The 16,697-nt window shown below is 43.0% G+C and overlaps 1 long non-coding RNA gene across 1 annotated transcript; it reads right to left on the reverse strand.

Moving 5' to 3' along the window:
- Window positions 1–14,044: 14,044 nt before the first annotated feature.
- On the reverse strand, window positions 14,045–15,870 carry LOC146432863 (uncharacterized). Its single transcript, XR_014854358.1, has 3 exons — window positions 15,477–15,870; window positions 14,923–15,205; window positions 14,045–14,308 (listed from the first exon to the last, which is right to left on the reverse strand). It is a non-coding gene; the product is annotated as an uncharacterized LOC146432863 (long non-coding RNA).
- Window positions 15,871–16,697: the final 827 nt, after the last annotated feature.

The raw sequence follows: 16,697 nt of genomic DNA on the forward strand, positions 1-16,697 counted from the left end.
ACTCTGTCTTTGCAGAGCTGGTTTTTATTCTGGAAGCCTGCAGCAGCTTCACACTTAAACAGCCCCACCAGCTCTCTGAAGCTGGAGTGTATACAGCAAGGTGGGAGCTGCTTCTCTGTGGTCTTACTCCTGTCCAACTCTGAGCTTCACTAATGCCTCAAAATATTAAAAAGCTACACAACTTTTTGTTGTTGTTGCAAGTTTTCTGTATTTTGTGAACTGGCTGAGCTCCTGGAGAGGTCTGGCAAGCACAGGGTTTGTGTGAAGTGAGCAAGAGGATCAGAGAGGAGAGAAAAAGAAGCAGGAACTCCTTTGTGGAGGTATCCTGCTTGCATTTTGGCTCCCAGTTTCATTAAACTGTACTGAATTGATGTGGGAGCACAGACTGTAGAGAATTATCTCCTTTTCAGCACCTAGGGCTGTCAGTAAATACATGACAATCAAAATATAACTCCTGGCTTCATGCTGTTGCCCTTATCTGTATGTTTTCCTGTCCTGTCTTTCTTTCCCTCTCTTGCCCTCTTCCTTTGTGCTGAGCTGTTTCAGCTTAAAACCAGCTAAAATCGACTTAAGTGCTTCTGCCAAGAAAGATTTTCCTTATAAAGTTCTTTTTATGAATGTCACTGGAGGGATAGTGGATTTGGAAGGGGCTCATAACTAGCGCAATTGAAGTATTTAGGAAAGGCAAAACTATGGAAATAAGTCTTTCAAATTATTTTGTCTTTTGAGAAACAGGGGCAACAAATCAGCCCAGCAACAGTGCCCATTCTCTCTGGTACCAGTTTCCAAGCCAGATACTGACAAAAAAAACGTGAAGGGATAAAATCAAGGCTGCCTAATCTGGGGGAGGGGGATGAGGGGCAAGATCATGTTACTGATAAAAGAAAATATGTAAAATAACAAATTCCAGGCTTTCTCCCTTGGGGTGTGCATTCAACTGTAGAAAGAATGTTTATGGAAGAATACATTGTGCTGTTTAAGCATGCTTCAAAGAACAAATCCTTTTTTACCTTGTAGAAATTCATCTCAGCTTTTTTTTTTCTCTTTTTATTTCAGACCATAAGTCAGTAGAAGTGATGTATGTTACCCATGGGCCAGTTGTACAGGGGTAGCTTAATCTGGGCACATCCTTACCTTGGATTGGATGTCTGTTGTATTTAATGGGGTGTTAACTCAGTTTATTCCCTGGGATTTCTGCAGGAATTTTATTACCTGCAAAATGAGCAATTTGAAGCCAGATGAAGTGAAGGTATGCTCTGTAACATACCTGCTGAGCTTGGCAATGATGTCTGGACAAGCTTATCTTATTCTGGTGTTTGTGCTTTCTTCCTCACATCTCTTGCATGTATTTTACTGGTAGTCCTGCTTTGAGTGTTATGGTTATCTCCCATCTTTGAGGAAATAGATCCATAGGACTGCAGCTGGTCTGTTCCCAAATCTGTGTCAAATGTTCTTGGCAGTGCAGGCAAGCATAAGAATAATGGATTCTGAAATCAGATTTTGTGAATGAGGCTGTTTGGTAGTTGAGTTCAGTGATACTGCAGCAGAACCTGAAGGGAATTACAGTCCAAGCCATTTATGATGTGAAAGAAATGGGTTCCTCTAGTGCTGAATAGAACAAAGAGGAAAAATCAAAGACAAAGATAAAAAATCACCTTAAAGTGGACAAACTGTGCAGTATGACAGACTTTTCATTAGGACTTTTCTCCAATGGGGCTATTTTGTGAGGGAGGATGGTGTAGATCAGCATCGATGCCTTAGGACACAAAGCTCAATTGTTCAGTCCTCTTACACAGGTGGTCTTACAACTTCTGTGTGATAAAAGCACACACAACAGTCAAGAACATTAAAAACCATTTGGATGTTAAATTACTGGAGAGTATGTGTTTAGTGTGCATGAGAGACACAATGTCACTTGTGCATGGTGTTTTGGAGGACAGACTGCAGTAACTTCATCAAAAACTCTTCTGAAGCACAACTATGGCCTGAACTAATACGAAGTATCAGGTTGGCTTGTCTCGATTCAGTTTGTTGTCATGTGGTTATAACATATTTATCTAGTGGGTAATACTTCACTGTTAGATCAACTGTTTTCTAAAGCCAAAGCTTCAGTGAGAAGTTTTGGCCTGCTTGAAATTAATGAAAATTTAATTATTGACTTTGCTGGAGCCAGGATTTCATCTGCAGTCTTCAGCAGTTATATATGTGGTTACGGATTATCAGTCCATATGGAAGCTGAAACTGGGTCTCCAGCTTTTCCTAGACTCATCCAATGTCTCAAATCCTGCAGCTTTGCAGAGGAATCTGCGTGGGGGTTCTTCTAAGGAAAATCCAAGAGGAGCTCCTGCAATGTATTAGCAGGCTGACAAAGCATATGTTTCTTCAGCTAAAATAGCAGTGCTCTTTCACATATAATGGGGTCACTGTTTCTCTGCTGAGTTTCTCATGTTATTGATACTTACTAGCTGGGTTCCAATTTGATGATAAAATATCAGCACTTCAAAATCCTAGCAGTGAGAGGGCTTCACATCACCAAAATGTCAGTCCTGTCACTTAAAGAAACACTTCTGTTACTTGCTGTCACTGCTGCTACTTTTTCTTAATGATAGGAAATTTCAGTTGGATTCTCAAGCTCTCTGCCAGCAATTTCTCTGAATCCAGTATTTCACTACCATGGGCAAATGCAATAAAGGCGTTCTCAGGGTGGGGTGAGAGCATTGAGCCTGGATCCCAGAGGATCTAGGTTTGTTTTCCATGCTCTCAGACAGCCTTTCTCTGTGTGACAGATACTATTTCTGCTTCGTGGTTCAGTCAACATATTAATGAAAGATACTCAGATAGTTCAGTGATGAGGATGTTAAAAGAACTGATGTAGACAGAGTTCCTGGGCAGTGGGCTGTTTTTCCTCTGCTTCAGTTCTTCATTGTGCAAATGAAGAGTAAGCATCATCCATTTAGACAGAGCTGCAGCTGTCTTAGCATGTGTCCAGGAAATACCACTGTGATCTGAATAGGAATCTATAGGCTTTGTTCTGTTAATTCATCTGCTTCCAGTGGTAGTTTTGGATACGATTAAGAGGATTTGGGGTTGGAAATAGTAATTTCTGGTTGGCTTTTTAATTATTATGTAAGGTAGACTTGTGATACCTTTTTTCTATTTGAGCTGTACTGCCTGAAACAGTGCAAATATTGCAGTTGAATCTTATTTTTATTATTCTTTCTCAAGCTCTGACCTTTAAGAATACAAGTGGAACTGATATCTATACAAGGAGGTGGCAAAGGTCTTGTGTAGCCTTCTGAAAACAGTCTTGTTTTGTTTGCATGACATAGTAGTCAGAAAATATATCAGGAAAGAATAGTGGATAAGAGAAAATACTGACATAACTGAGTGCAGTAGCCAGAAATAACCTCCTGCCTGGGCTTGTTCACATCACCAGAAATTATCAATATAATCAAAGTGTGATTTTACACCATCTTTAACCATAAGAGTGTAGTCTGCCTAGAGATATATTTATGTCAAAATCCTCAACTTTGGCACGGATGCATTAATAAAGTGATCCAGTATAAAAATTCGTATCCATATAGTCTTACATAATTTAACTGGATCAGTTCAAAAGCTGTTTATTTAGCATACTAATGAGCTTTGTCTGGGTTTGTTTTCTACAGACAAGACAGTGCCTAGTAAATAATAACCATTGCAAAAAATTTGTTTCTCAGGATCCTAAATTCACCAGTTTCCACAATCTGTATCTTCTCTTCATGGGCTACTTAATTTCTCCTGAATTTCAGTCTTGTTCCCCACTTGGGTCAGGATAAAATGTGTTTCTACTGTTTTTTTTTTTTAAAGATTTAGAACAAATGACATGCTGACCCAAGGGGTTTTACTGGGGAGGGAAGAACGTTGAGTGCTGCTTCAGCTAAAAAAATCATATTTTATTAGCCAAGTCTGAGGTTTGAAGAAGAGAACAAATCAGATTTAGGCTTCACTTGTAGATCTAGAGCTGGCTCGGTTGCTGCCCTAGAGGGAAAGGTTCCTGTCAGCTCCAGATCTCCCAAGAGACATTATTTGCTGAGCTGGTGTGATGAGAAGGTTCAGAGGTAGTGTCAGTCTGGATGGTTCATTAGTTTAAATGTCTGGTGTTGGGAGGTATGTTCTCAAGCAAAGGCTTCTAAATATAAAATAGTGTTGTGAAGTTTTCATCTTATGAATATTCACTTGTTGAATTTACATTTTGTTTTTCATCTCTGAGCCCCAAGAACAGGGCCTTTCACAGAGGACAGCCTTCCCATCTGTCTGAATAAACTGACAGAAAGTTTTTGCAAAAACAGTGCCTTGTTTAACATGTCCATGCCCTCCAGCTAGTTTCTTTCAGAATACTTTGAAGACACAGCCATTGTCACATGCAAGGCTGAATAATCTAAAACTTGAGCAAAAGTTTGATCTGTGCACCCTTGAGCATGCTGACTGTAACCGGTGGAGGTGCAGGTGGAACCGATAATACAGTTTTGCTTCAAGAGACTAAAGCAGTCTGGGCAATGTGCTCAGTACAGAAAATTCTTGGTGAACCTGGGAGAGAGCAAACACATCTGGCACATGCCTGTAGGGCATTTGGAGTGGCTGCTTGGGAACTCCAGGATCAGTTGGGATGCAGGGTTATCACCAGTGCTTGAAGGGATACAGCTATGGTTCATGACCTTATGAGACCATTTACCTATGGCTGTCACTCCTCTATTTTCATGTGCATTGCAATCGTGGGAAGAGGAATTAAATACATAAATAAGGGTGTGTGTTCATCAACCCCTCCAATACTCTTGGGTGCTTGATTGCTTCTAGGCAGTGGGTTTTGTTGTTCTGTTCTCATTTACTTTCTTTTTTCAACTACGTATCAAGTTATTTCCTGATCCGGCTTCATATGGTGGCTAATGGAACAAAATTGATGCAATTGCTCCAAAAAAAAAGGCTTTTAGCCAGTAGATTCTAATTAAAGCAACCCTTTTTATTTTCCAGAGGAGAAAAAAAATCCAAGAGCCCACTTTCTTTGTGTCAGATGAATATATATGCAATAATTTGCCAGCCTGATGGAGACAGAAGTTGAAATATGCTTGGAGCAGTTATATTCAACCATATGTAAGTGCTGGCACTACCTGGAGCTTATTTCTCCCACAAGGTGATATTTCTACCATGCTAATCTTGCTGCTTCCTGCTGTAGGCAGTATTAGGGAAAATGTGTCAGAAAATTTGTCGAAATGGCTTTTTCTCAGAAGATTTCATTTTAGTTATGCCCATGGGGAAAAAAATGCATGGATTTAGTTGAAAATTCATAGTTCTGTGGTTTGACCAGCATGAGGTTCAGGGGCAAGTCCATATGCCCAAGTGCAGAAGCTCCTGTATTTACAAATTCTACTTACAGGTTCTCCAGGGAGATGGTTTCTTTGATCTTGCCTGGTTCTTCCATGTGCTTAGTTGCTTAAGCAGTTGGAGGTGAGGAACTTGTCTCTGCTTCCAGGAAAAAAAAAAAAACAAAACAACCAAACTCCACACTTTTAAACATGTTTAAAAGTAATCAATTAAATTTCATATATGTGGTAGATTCTCAGTGACCAAAGCTAAGTGGAACTGTGAAAAGGTGTAGTTAAGGAGCTGTGCTACCTTGATACGGCATGGACTGCTCATTGTGCTGGCTGGATCTAATCTGGTGTTGAGGGAATTACCTTATCTCTAAACCTCATCTCCCTTCCAAATCCACCATAATGTCAGACTGAGAAATCAGTGCTTAGGAGAACAAAGACACTTCACAAATACAGCTTCCACTCCAAGTGCCAGGAGCAGGGTTTTTTTTTAATCTTTCTTCTGTATTAGTGAATCTGCTTAATAAGCCTTCCCAAGGTAAGTCATTGCCTGATCCACAGCCATCCCCAGGAGGAAAGAGTGACGGAAGGAATGAATCACAGCTAATACAGAGTAGCCTCAAGACCTGATGAAAAGACATGGTGGGTAAGTGTGCAGGAGGCTCAGTACATGAGAATCTCTGATTTTCTTCCCTCTATAACTGTCCCTGTGCTTCAGAACAGCTTTTCATAATTCCCTTCCTTTAGTGTCCTAAAGACCAAACAGCCTCTTACTCCCCATTTGGAGCATTTAGACTCTCTGTTCATGGAGAACCATTTGCTGTCACTCCTTACCAAGCCTGAAAATCCTTCTTGTCCAACATAAGGAAAAAAAAAATTCTGTCCCATTCTTGCTGGTCCCCTGCACCTGAGCTGGCTGTGTCTGAGAGGCTCAAAGCCTGTAAGTGATGCTGTTTGCCTCTGAGTCAGAGAGGCTTTTAAATCTGAGTGTAAAATGAGCCTCCTCCAGCAGTAAACAGCCGATCATACACCTCCTTTGAAGTTCCCATTTCAATAACCTCCAGGGCTTTGCTAATGCGGGAAGCCAGCAAGAGGAAGTAATTCCCTCCTTCTCCCCTCTCCCTCTCCAAAGCAGGGAAAATGAATTCCTTGGCAGAGGAGGGACACTGGTTTTCAGGGTACTGCAGAGGAGATGAACGGCTCTTGCTTGCTGCTTAGTGAGTCAGCACATATTCATTCACGGACACAATTTATTAACCTATGAACACTACAGATGATGGTGTTATCATTGTCATAAAGTAATTTTAATTTGCTATATAATTTATAAGGTAGCTGCTGCATCAGAGGGAATCCTGTATCTGCTCATGTGTCCAGGTCCTGGTGTGGTGCTAGGAAGCAAAGTAAGGATCAGGGAAACAAAAAGGAGATGTTCTAGCAGGACTGTGGGAGCTGACCTGGTTGCAGACTTTTTTTGCTGATTCCCCACCCCTGTGGGTTCCTGGTGCTGCTAATTCATTGAAAGGAGGATGTGTGTTTTCAGGCCTCCAGCTCTACATGTGAATTGGTGCATGGATTTTTCCTGAACTGAAGGTGGACAGACACACAGCAGGAGCACAAGTGAGTTTGAGTGACATCTGACAGCACTGGAGGGGTGTTCAGTGGTGTGCTGGAAAGGAGGGTGTCCTGTGCTAGATGGAATACTGTGATGTTGGATGTCAGCATTTTATGTTCTTGAGATTATAATACGGTATTCTCTATGGGTTTATGGTGTGTGGCTACCAAATATAAGAGTAGTAAAGTCTTCTGAGACCTTTGTACTCACTGTGGGCTGCAATGATTTAATGGGACAGCTTTCTAGTGAGACAGCAGGCTTACCCATTACTGGTAGGACTGGGAACTGAGGAACCTGGTGAAGTTATATTCCAACTTTCCTGATTATTAGTTGTTTGCCAGCTAGGTTAACCAGTTGATACCTAAATGAGTTCACTCCTTTGTTAAGTGATGTATTAAATAGTAAAGTTTATTCAAATAATTAGATAGACTTTATTAGTGCAGCATCTTAACTAGAGAATGCCCTAAAGACATCTTAAGTAAGTCTGAAGCTAACCAAGCTGCTTGAGGTCAGTTCCTCTGGGCTCAGAGGTGCAGTACTCACAGATCCCTGCATTTCCAGACTGCTCATAAACAAGTGTTTGGGGCTTATCTTTCACAAGGAGAAATTCGTGCTTGCCTGAGCATGCTGTTAGTCCTTGGCCTGACTGAAAGTGTGGGGAGTTCCAAGGCAATTATACCTGTGCTAATCATCATTTGCTCCTTAATCTAGGAGTATCTGCCTCGATGTCCGTGTTTATGCTAAGCTGCTGAACAATTTGATTAGGTGCTTTGAATAAACTGTGTAATTATGCCACAGATACTCCTGATGCATGATGTTATTTTTATTATCTAAGTTATCGCTGCCCATTGTTGTAGCACAGTAACACTTAGAGGCTGCTATTAGAGCAGAAGCTCGGTTGTGCTAAATATTGCAGACATACAGAAAGCTGCAATCTCTGTCCTGGAGGAGTTACAGCTTGGCTGTACTATTGTGCATCAGCCCATTAGAGCACCCTGATAGGCATTAGTGCCCCAAATAGTTCCATGGGTTCTGTAATGGAAATGGCCTCGCAGACCTTTTAACCTGTGAGGGCAGCAGTGTTCCTGAATTCAGCTTTGTCCATGCTCTTCCATCATTATCAGTGCTGGGGCTTGTTAGACAGAATTTTAGGAAATGATAGTTTCAAGTGTGGTTGGAACTGGCTAATTCTGCTTTCTCAGTGAGTCCTCCTGAGGGTGGAAGAGCAGAGCCAGGCCATCCTCTTTCATATCCCCAGCATGGGTTTCTGTTTTGTCCAAAGCATTACACTGCGAGCTGAATTCTTTCCCAGCTGTTTTGTACTTTGCCAGATTTCCTTGACCTTGTGCCAATCAATGATGAATTGCACAAAGTCCCCATCGAAAACACTGCAGAAGCCAGAGGAATGCCAGCCTCACTGTAGTACATTAAGTCAAAATATTTTAAGCCTAAGACTGATGGGTATGATTCTTCTATTTCAATCTGCTCCTTCAGATTAAAAAGCTGCTAAAGCTTCAGCTTGTCTTGATGCATCTGCTGCTTCAAGACCAATGAATGGCATGTCCAGGACTGGAGGCTGTGGGTAGGAGGATGATATTTTGTGATAAATGTACCTGATGCTGTTTTATGTTCACAAAGTTTTTTAAAAGCCTTCTACAGCAAATGATCAATCTGTTAGATTACTGAAACAGCATCTAGCACTCCTTTGACTGTGAGGAATAAGTGATGTCTAAAAAGACCACAGACCTCTAACCTATGCAAATTTATAACTTTTTGCTTAGTTTAAATTTTTTGCTTATGTTTTTCTTGCCTTTCCCTCTGTGGGGCTGTTACTGTTAGATTGGCTATAACTGCAGGATATTATTTTGTAATATTTTATGTATTGGATCTCTTACTAATTCTCTAACACCTTTTTATGGTTTTGTGGCTAAAAGATTAAATCTGCAAAGCATTTATATGAGAAAACATAAAATAACAGATTATTGTTATTTTTCACTTTCTTTGCATTAGGTTTTCAGTGTCAAAGTTTCAGATTCTATGGTGATGGGAATCAATGGTGGTAGAGTTGATTGATTTGAATTTACTGGTGTAAGAGCAAGAGGATTTCCTGAGTAAGCTGGACGGTTGGAATCATGCTCAGTGACATAGCTGGTAGAGCCAGTCTGTAAAACCTTTGAAATGATGAAAAGGCATAAATATCAGACTTCTTCCTGTTAGACTACTGTGATCTGTCACAGCACCAGTGGCAGAAGGAGGAGAGGTGCAGAGGCTACAAAAGGCAGCTCATATTTCTGGAAGTGGCTGGTGGGATTTAGAGCTAGTTTTAGCTCACATGAAATTTTGGAACTGAGGCCAAGCACTATTTCCATAATTTGAGGTTGACCCATGGCTAGGATTAAGGGCTTGAATTCGATTTGCTTTAAATCTGAGGCTGAACTTGGTTGACACCTGCTGGTTGGGATTCTAGGAAATCAAAGGAAGCTTTATTGACTGACATGAAATTCTGTTTTCAAATACTGCTGAGAAATCAAATACTTTTCAGCCATTTTCCAGAAACAGAATGAGAACCCAAACTGGTGATGCTTAGGTCTCACCTCAGCACCCTCATTTCTCCTGAGTTTAAGAAGCTGGAGCTGGCAGAGAGGAGAAAAAAGACGTCTGGCAAATAGACATTCAATTGGCTTAATATATGGACTGTTTTGCTGCAGTGTAACTGGAGCCTCTTATTAAGAATCTGATGGCACTTCTAAACAAGGAGAGCTGCTCCCTTGGTGGGGGCAATCTCCAATCATATGCCAACATTGCTTTTGACATATTTATGACTCCAATAAAATCTCCCATCTGGTATATTTTAAAATAAAATTGAAAATTTATCACTTTGCTTTAGTTGGTTTGTCGTTCTCCCTGAGAGAAGATAGCCAGGCTGAGATTATTGCATTGGCAGCCTGTCAGCTGAGGTTAGACTGAGGTGTGATTTAAATTTCAATACTTTCCACATTACAGCTGTCTGGGGTGGGGAAATTACAAGGAGAAAAGCAGAGAGTCTGTTATTTTTATTCATTAGTCTCTCCTGATTTGTTTTGTTTTTCTTTTGGTTAGCTCAGAGCACTTGGAGAAAAAGATACTCCCCATTTTTCTGGATTTCCACAGCCTTTGTTTGGTCAGGCATGTTTGGAGGGATAAGGTAGACCCCAAGATCTGTCTGTCTCCTCTGTGGCTGTGCCATCAGGCTGGGCTGTGATAGCAGGACAAGATCCTTCTCCATGTGTGGCACTGTGCAGGTTTATAGTATTTAGAGAGACTGCAACTTTTGGTAGAACTAGGGGAGCAATGTTGATTCCCATTTCCCTGACAAAGGACCGAAGGAAAGATGTGGATGGCATTTTGTTTCACTTAACATGGACAGCTGTATCCAAGCAAGTCTAGATCTCATCATAGTGGAGAGAAATGTACATTTCTGGAAGCAGAAGCAAACATGCTGTGGATATACCTTGCTGTTTCTAAGCTTTTATGATGGGTTTAGGTCAGGTACTTTTAAACAATGTACAATAGATGAAATTAATCAGCTGCCACAGGATTTCTTTGTGTGTCCATAGCTGGAGTAGGTCTGGAATGTGGAGCAGCTGAAGCTGAGTTGTGTTCAAGCTGCAAGCCAGAGTCTGTCTCCCAGTGGGTCACTGGGATTTCGCATTTAGCCTGTAGTGGACAGAAACTGTGGATCAGGAGTGTTTCTCTGTATGCAAACCTCTCTGAAGTAGAAGGCTGTCTGTAGGCCTGGGGCATGCAGCAGTGTGTTCTGCCTCCTGCCTTTGATTAATGCTGGAGTCACGCCTGGCTGGCTGCTCTGGCATTGCCCACTGATGCGTTTGATTAGGTGCATTTGTTTCTGTTTAGGTATCGATAGTCTGACTGTAAAATTATCAGAGGTCTCATCTGGGCAATAAAGGGGACTAAAATGCCTTTATCCTCCACCTCCAGCAGTTGCTTTGTTGCTCAGATTGTGACTGGTGGTGTAGTGGAAACGGTGGCTGCCCCTCCACTGCAACTGTATAGGCAGTAAGGTAAGAGGGCACAGGACTAATTGAGATGCCCATGTGAGGGCTGCAGTAGTTTACCTACAATAAAATCAAATTCTTGGGTCCCCTGGACAGGGGAAAAATGGGAGAATTGCCAATGAGTCTCCAAATGGATTTTGGCTGCAGCAGGGCAGTCCAGACACAGTAGCTTATATAGTTCTAGGATGACTCTGGGGAATTACAGCAGCAGTGCAGGTGCTTACTCTGGGAGAAGATTAAATTCTACACATGAACTGTAGGCATGGAACCTGTGTGGGGCCAGCTGTGACCTCAGCCCCACTGCTCTGTGTGCTGTGCTCTGAACTACAGGGGAAAATGTAGCCCCCAGTGCATTAGGCTTAGTAACTGCAGCCTGCATTTAAGACTTAGGAATTATTTCTGTGGAGCACATATATAACACTTTTATGTGTGAGTTGGATGTTTGTGTAGTATGTTTCTCATTTCTAAAGTATGCATTTTTGACTCCTTATTATGTGTAATGGCCTTTTGTTCTTCTAATACATAATTGTGCAGGTGAGTGTATGGTTAAGGATCTGGCTGTGTGCATTTGAGCACAACACAAGTGTATGGATAAGTCTTTTGGGAATACTGTGTTTGTTTACGGTGGTGTGCTTTCTCCAGTGTACATTCTGTGCACATACAGTGCCTGTGTGTGTGGCATTTCATTTGATTGTTCTGTTTTCTTGTTCTCTGGGCTGTACAATTAATGGTGTTTTTTGGAGTGCATCAGATGTATTATTTCCTTTCACAGCAATTGTGCATTTGCTAATGTCAAGTTTATTCAAAATGGATATAGAGGTGCAGTATTTCATTCTGTAGACCTAAATCTTTGTTATATAGAATGAATGGATGTTTTGTCTGCATGCTCAGTGTATATGTGCTCCCTTGGTACACATGCTCCTGTTGCCTATAGAAAATGTGCTTTGTACTGAAAATAATCTGTGCCTACTTTATGTGCTCTAAATGTGTGTTTGTGAATGTGGGGGTTACAGCATGTGTGCGTGGTGTGTAGTAAAAGTGTGGCTCTAAAAATCAATGTGCTCAGTTTAATATTTGTGCCAGGTAAGCACATATTTCCCTGCATTTGCTGGCAGACTTACACAAGTGTTGAGTCTTCATATTGTTAAAATAACAGAAGAATTGTCCACATATTTTCTAATTTTTTAAAATGTCCTCTAGCTTCAATGGTTTAAATTTCTAGATGGCTGTCCAAGTGATACATGTCCTAACATCAGGAAGGATATTTAAGCACTTATGTCAGTGGAATGAAACAAAGTCATGAGTAAATGCTTTTCTGATGCGATATAAAAGGGAAAATGGTGAAGAAGGGCCACAACTAAAATACAAAATGAACAAGATCAACTAGAATAAAGTTAGGAGGTTTGCTCTTAAACCAAAGACATCTACAGCAATAGAACTCACATGACTGTATTTCTATTTTATGCCACCCTTTGATCACACCTTCCTGTCCCAGATCTCCCACCCTCTAGGGTCAGTCCCCAGGAACCAGGAAGGATGAGGGAGCCCTCCTAACCTTGTTGCTTCCTCTTGTCTGTCCTGCCAGGTGCTTTGAAAGTGAGTCAAGGCATTCATTATCCCACCGTTTCTTTTCAATGGCATTTTAAAAGACCTGACACAGTAGGAATGATTGAAGTGCCTGCTGCTTTTCTCTGTAATTATCCAGTTTCCTTGTTGGGACTGAAATTATTGCCCTGCAAGAGTGCAGTGTGCCTATTGCCACGTAAGAGCTACCCAAACACAAACCTGCTTGGCTACCACTAGCACTAGTCCATATACTCAGGTATAAAAATGGTTTTCCTTGGCTGCTGGGCTGTGCTGTGTAGTCTGTGACCCAGACTCGAGTGGTGGAGCTCCAAGCACAGTTGGGGGAGGTGGTGATGTGCTGGTAGATGGTTGCAAGTGACTTATCACCCTTTTTGTGCATGTCTTCCTTTTCATGGCAATAGTGCACTGAAACAAGGGACTATGGTCCCTGAACTGTAATTAGTCCTCAAACAGCCCTTGCTGTGGGTTGACCAAATGAAGGCCTTGCCTGTAGCCTATGGTAGGAGCAGGAGGACAAAACGCCAGAGATCAGCTCAGTTGGTTAGGGCATGGTGCTAGTAACACCAAGCTTGTGGGTTTGGACCCAGTATGGGCCATTCACTTAAGAGTTTGACTTGAGGATCCTTGTGAGTCCCTTCCAGCTTGTAATATTCTGTGGAGGAACAAATACAGGCAAAAGGATGGTTGAGGAAAAGTCTCACTCAATTATGGAGTGTCTTCTGCAGCATTTGCTTTTTAGAAGGTGTTCAAGGAGTGTGTGCAGTCATTGCCAAAGGAAGCTAGATCTGGAGCCATGAGGAAACACAAAAATTGGGAACAGTTGAAGTTTTCAACAAAAGGCAGGAATGTGCCAGGGATGGTGTGAGGCACCAGAGGGAGCTGACAGGAATTCCTGGAGGTATTTGTTGACAGCTGCTATTCAAAGCCTGAAGAGTCAACAAATTACTGGTCTTGATGCCCAAAGACTGCCCCTCTGCAGTCTGCTGAGTTCTCTGTCTTCACCTGGGCTGTAAATTCCTCTCCAGAATGGATGCTGGAGTGTTAGTGGATGAGCAAGGTGAGGGAAGGGGGAAAAGAAAAGAACAGGAAGATCAGATTGAAGGATCACTGAGGTAAATGATCCTTCAGCCTATGTGCAGAGAGCTATTTGTCATAAGGAAGGAGGCAAAAGGGTCCTGTGGAGCCTCAGGTGTGTGTGCAAACCCTGTCTCAGCCCACGGGGCTTTCCTGGAGCTCAGCTCACACCCCAGCTGCCTGGCTCTCGCTTCCCCCCTCCCTTGGCAACACATGCTGCCTCTCCCCTGCCCCCTCTCCCTCTAGTTCCTTGTGACAGGCTTACAAATCCTGGGACCCCTGATGCTGGAATGGCATTTTGGCCTAGCTGGAATTGTTTATAAGCACAGAGCTTTGATGCTGTCTCCAAAGCCTCTGGAGAGCTGAGAAGGGCTATTTTTCATGTGATGCTTTTGGAGAATGCTATGGGAAAAGGTCAAGGGACAGAGTGGGAACGAGTAGGTCACATACTCATTGGTTTAGGGCACCACGACAACATTGGTTCTTTAAGATCTCAGAGCCTGCTTTGTAAAAATAAGCACCTCTCAGTGAGCTGCCTGGGAAAGAACAGGGACACGCCTCCTGCCAGCAGATGTTCCCGCGTTCCTCGCCATTCCTTCTCTTGCCTTGCCAGACGCTGCATCTCGGCCTCTCTGTGAACGGGGCAAATCCCATAAATGGTGGGCAGCATCCTAAAAAGCCTCTTTGCCTTCTGCTTTGACTTTTGTATTGCAAGGAGAAGTTCTGTAAGCAGGGGCCTTCTGCACCTGGCACAGATGGGGTTTAGGAGCAGTGCTGCAGGATTCCTTAGGCTGTCCCCATGTCACCACCCTGGGTCTGTAGGCAAAAAGAGCTCAGGCCTGAACAGCTGTTTGCCCTTTAGTTTTGCACTTTATCTTTCTCATTTAAGTTGGGGTGGGGGGAAGCAGTCTAACAAGTCCTGTTTCCTTTTTCCTCCTGATTCACACATACTACAACTACCAGCCGGAGTGTGGGGGGGTGTGAAGGAACAGGAAGCAGAGGGGTGAGGTGGCAAGTAATTTACATTGGAAATATAAGCTGAATGTGCATTTTCCTACTGCTGCCATCAATCACTCAGATTTCCTGTACACTACAGAACAGAGGAATGGGGTTTGCTTGCTTCCCACTTCCCCCGGGAATGGAAATGCTCATTTGTTTCACTGCCTAGAAATGCTGATCACTCAAAACATTTATTGTTTCAGAGATACATTCAGTTCTCAAGCTAAATTTTTCAGTTTGCTCTTACCTGGTCTTCAGAAATGTCTTCAGATGTCCTACAGACCTGGGGAATTACTCTGCTCTGGAAGAGATGTAAAGGTGCTGCTGCAGTAGCACAGCAAAGCCCACAGACAGCTGAGCAGATGCTTTACTGCAGAACCCAGGCAGATATCCTTTGATTTCCATCAAACCAGTTGCTTTAGCTTGTTCATGTCGTCTGGCACCTGATCCAGTGAGATGAGGTTTTTAGAGTCCTAAGTCTTCCTTGTTGTTGGAAACCTTTCAGTGACTATTTTATGGGGCTAACAAATCTGTTGAGTGAAATTGTAGTGAGGAGTTACATGGAGCAGACAGATCAGCATGTGTTCACTGTTCAGCACTGTTGGAAAGGAAGGGGACAATAGAAGAAACAGAACCCAAAATATGGAACTGAGAAAGGAATAGAAAAAAGAAAACTGGAAGGAAGCAGAAGAACAAACTGGAAAGTGAATGAAAAGTCTATAGCAAATAGCAGAAAATAACAAAGTGCAGAAGAATTCAGGTAGCTTTGCACACCATGCAGGTAAAATGAAAATGCCTGACTGTGTATTCATTCCCCTTGTAATAATGTGAAGGTCTGGAACACTTCTGCAGTCTTTGATGGGATCTGGTCTCTGATTAAGAAACATCTTCCTCTTATTTAACAACTTCTCATTAACCAAATTCTTTTCCTGTAGAGGAAATGCTGATTTAGTTCCTCAGCTAAATGGGCACTTGGGCCATGGACACTTTGGGGCTCATGGATAACCAAAGGGATGGGGCACTGAAACTCTGGTGTGACTCCTGCAGCCCTTGTTTGGTGACAGCAGGGTGTCTCTGAAGCCTCTGTGGTGGCTGGGACTGGGATGTTGTTGGTATTCAGTTCAGTTGCTGTAACAAAGAGGCTGGTGAGGCACCATGTCCTTGAAGTATGGTCGTGGCCAGGAAGCCTCTCCTGGCTGTGGGGCCTGGAGCTCTGTTCCCTGGGGCATGAGCTCAGCAGCTTTTATGAGCTCAGCCACTGTGGGTCTAGGCAGTAACTCAGAGGGGACCTGTCGGGAAACCCAAGGGCTGGAAGGAAATGCTGCTGATGACTCAATAGGCAGAGCTCTTCCCTCTGTTGATGTTGGAATTGAGCCACACAGACACATCCCTCCATAATTACCCACCAGTTACTTATAGTCCATGCTTTGTAACCACTGGCATTTTTGTATGTGGATTTGTAAGGCTCAAATCCACCCCAGGAAATCTGGTATCGCACTGGTGCTTGCAGCCTCTGAGAAGCAAGGATGTGTTTGCCCCTAGCATGAGGTGTGTTTGGCCCCTGTGTATATGTGTCAGGCATGTACAGATGTTGTGACCTGACCATGCAGACAAATAATGGATTCATCGCTGCGGCTCCGTCTGTTCTGCCTGCACGGGGATGGTTGCGTGTGGGGTTCCATGCACACAAAACCCCAGAGAGATGTGTCATTAACCGCTGGGTTTCAGCCTGCTGAGGAGCTGTGAGGTGTCAGTGGCCTGGTCCGGGGAGCTGTGGGATGGTTGGGTAGCTTGGGCGGGGGAAGGGATGGATTGGGATGACAAACATCCTGCCAGGAGAGAATTCCCCGCGGTGGGATTGAGCGCGGGGGACCCCTGGCGGTCACCGCGGAAGCAGCGGGCTGAGCCCCGAGCCCAGCGATCTTTTCCATTCGCTCATTTCAGACATGAAGTCATGCGATGACTTCAGCTCTAGACATAAAACACAGTTTCAACTGTGTTAACTGCAGCGAATAGTTGTGC

The sequence above is a fragment of the Lichenostomus cassidix genome, chromosome 10 (assembly GCF_008360975.1).
Source record: "Lichenostomus cassidix isolate B80296 chromosome 10, HeHo_3.0, whole genome shotgun sequence".
In the NCBI taxonomy this organism is placed as follows: Eukaryota; Metazoa; Chordata; class Aves; order Passeriformes; family Meliphagidae; genus Lichenostomus; species Lichenostomus cassidix.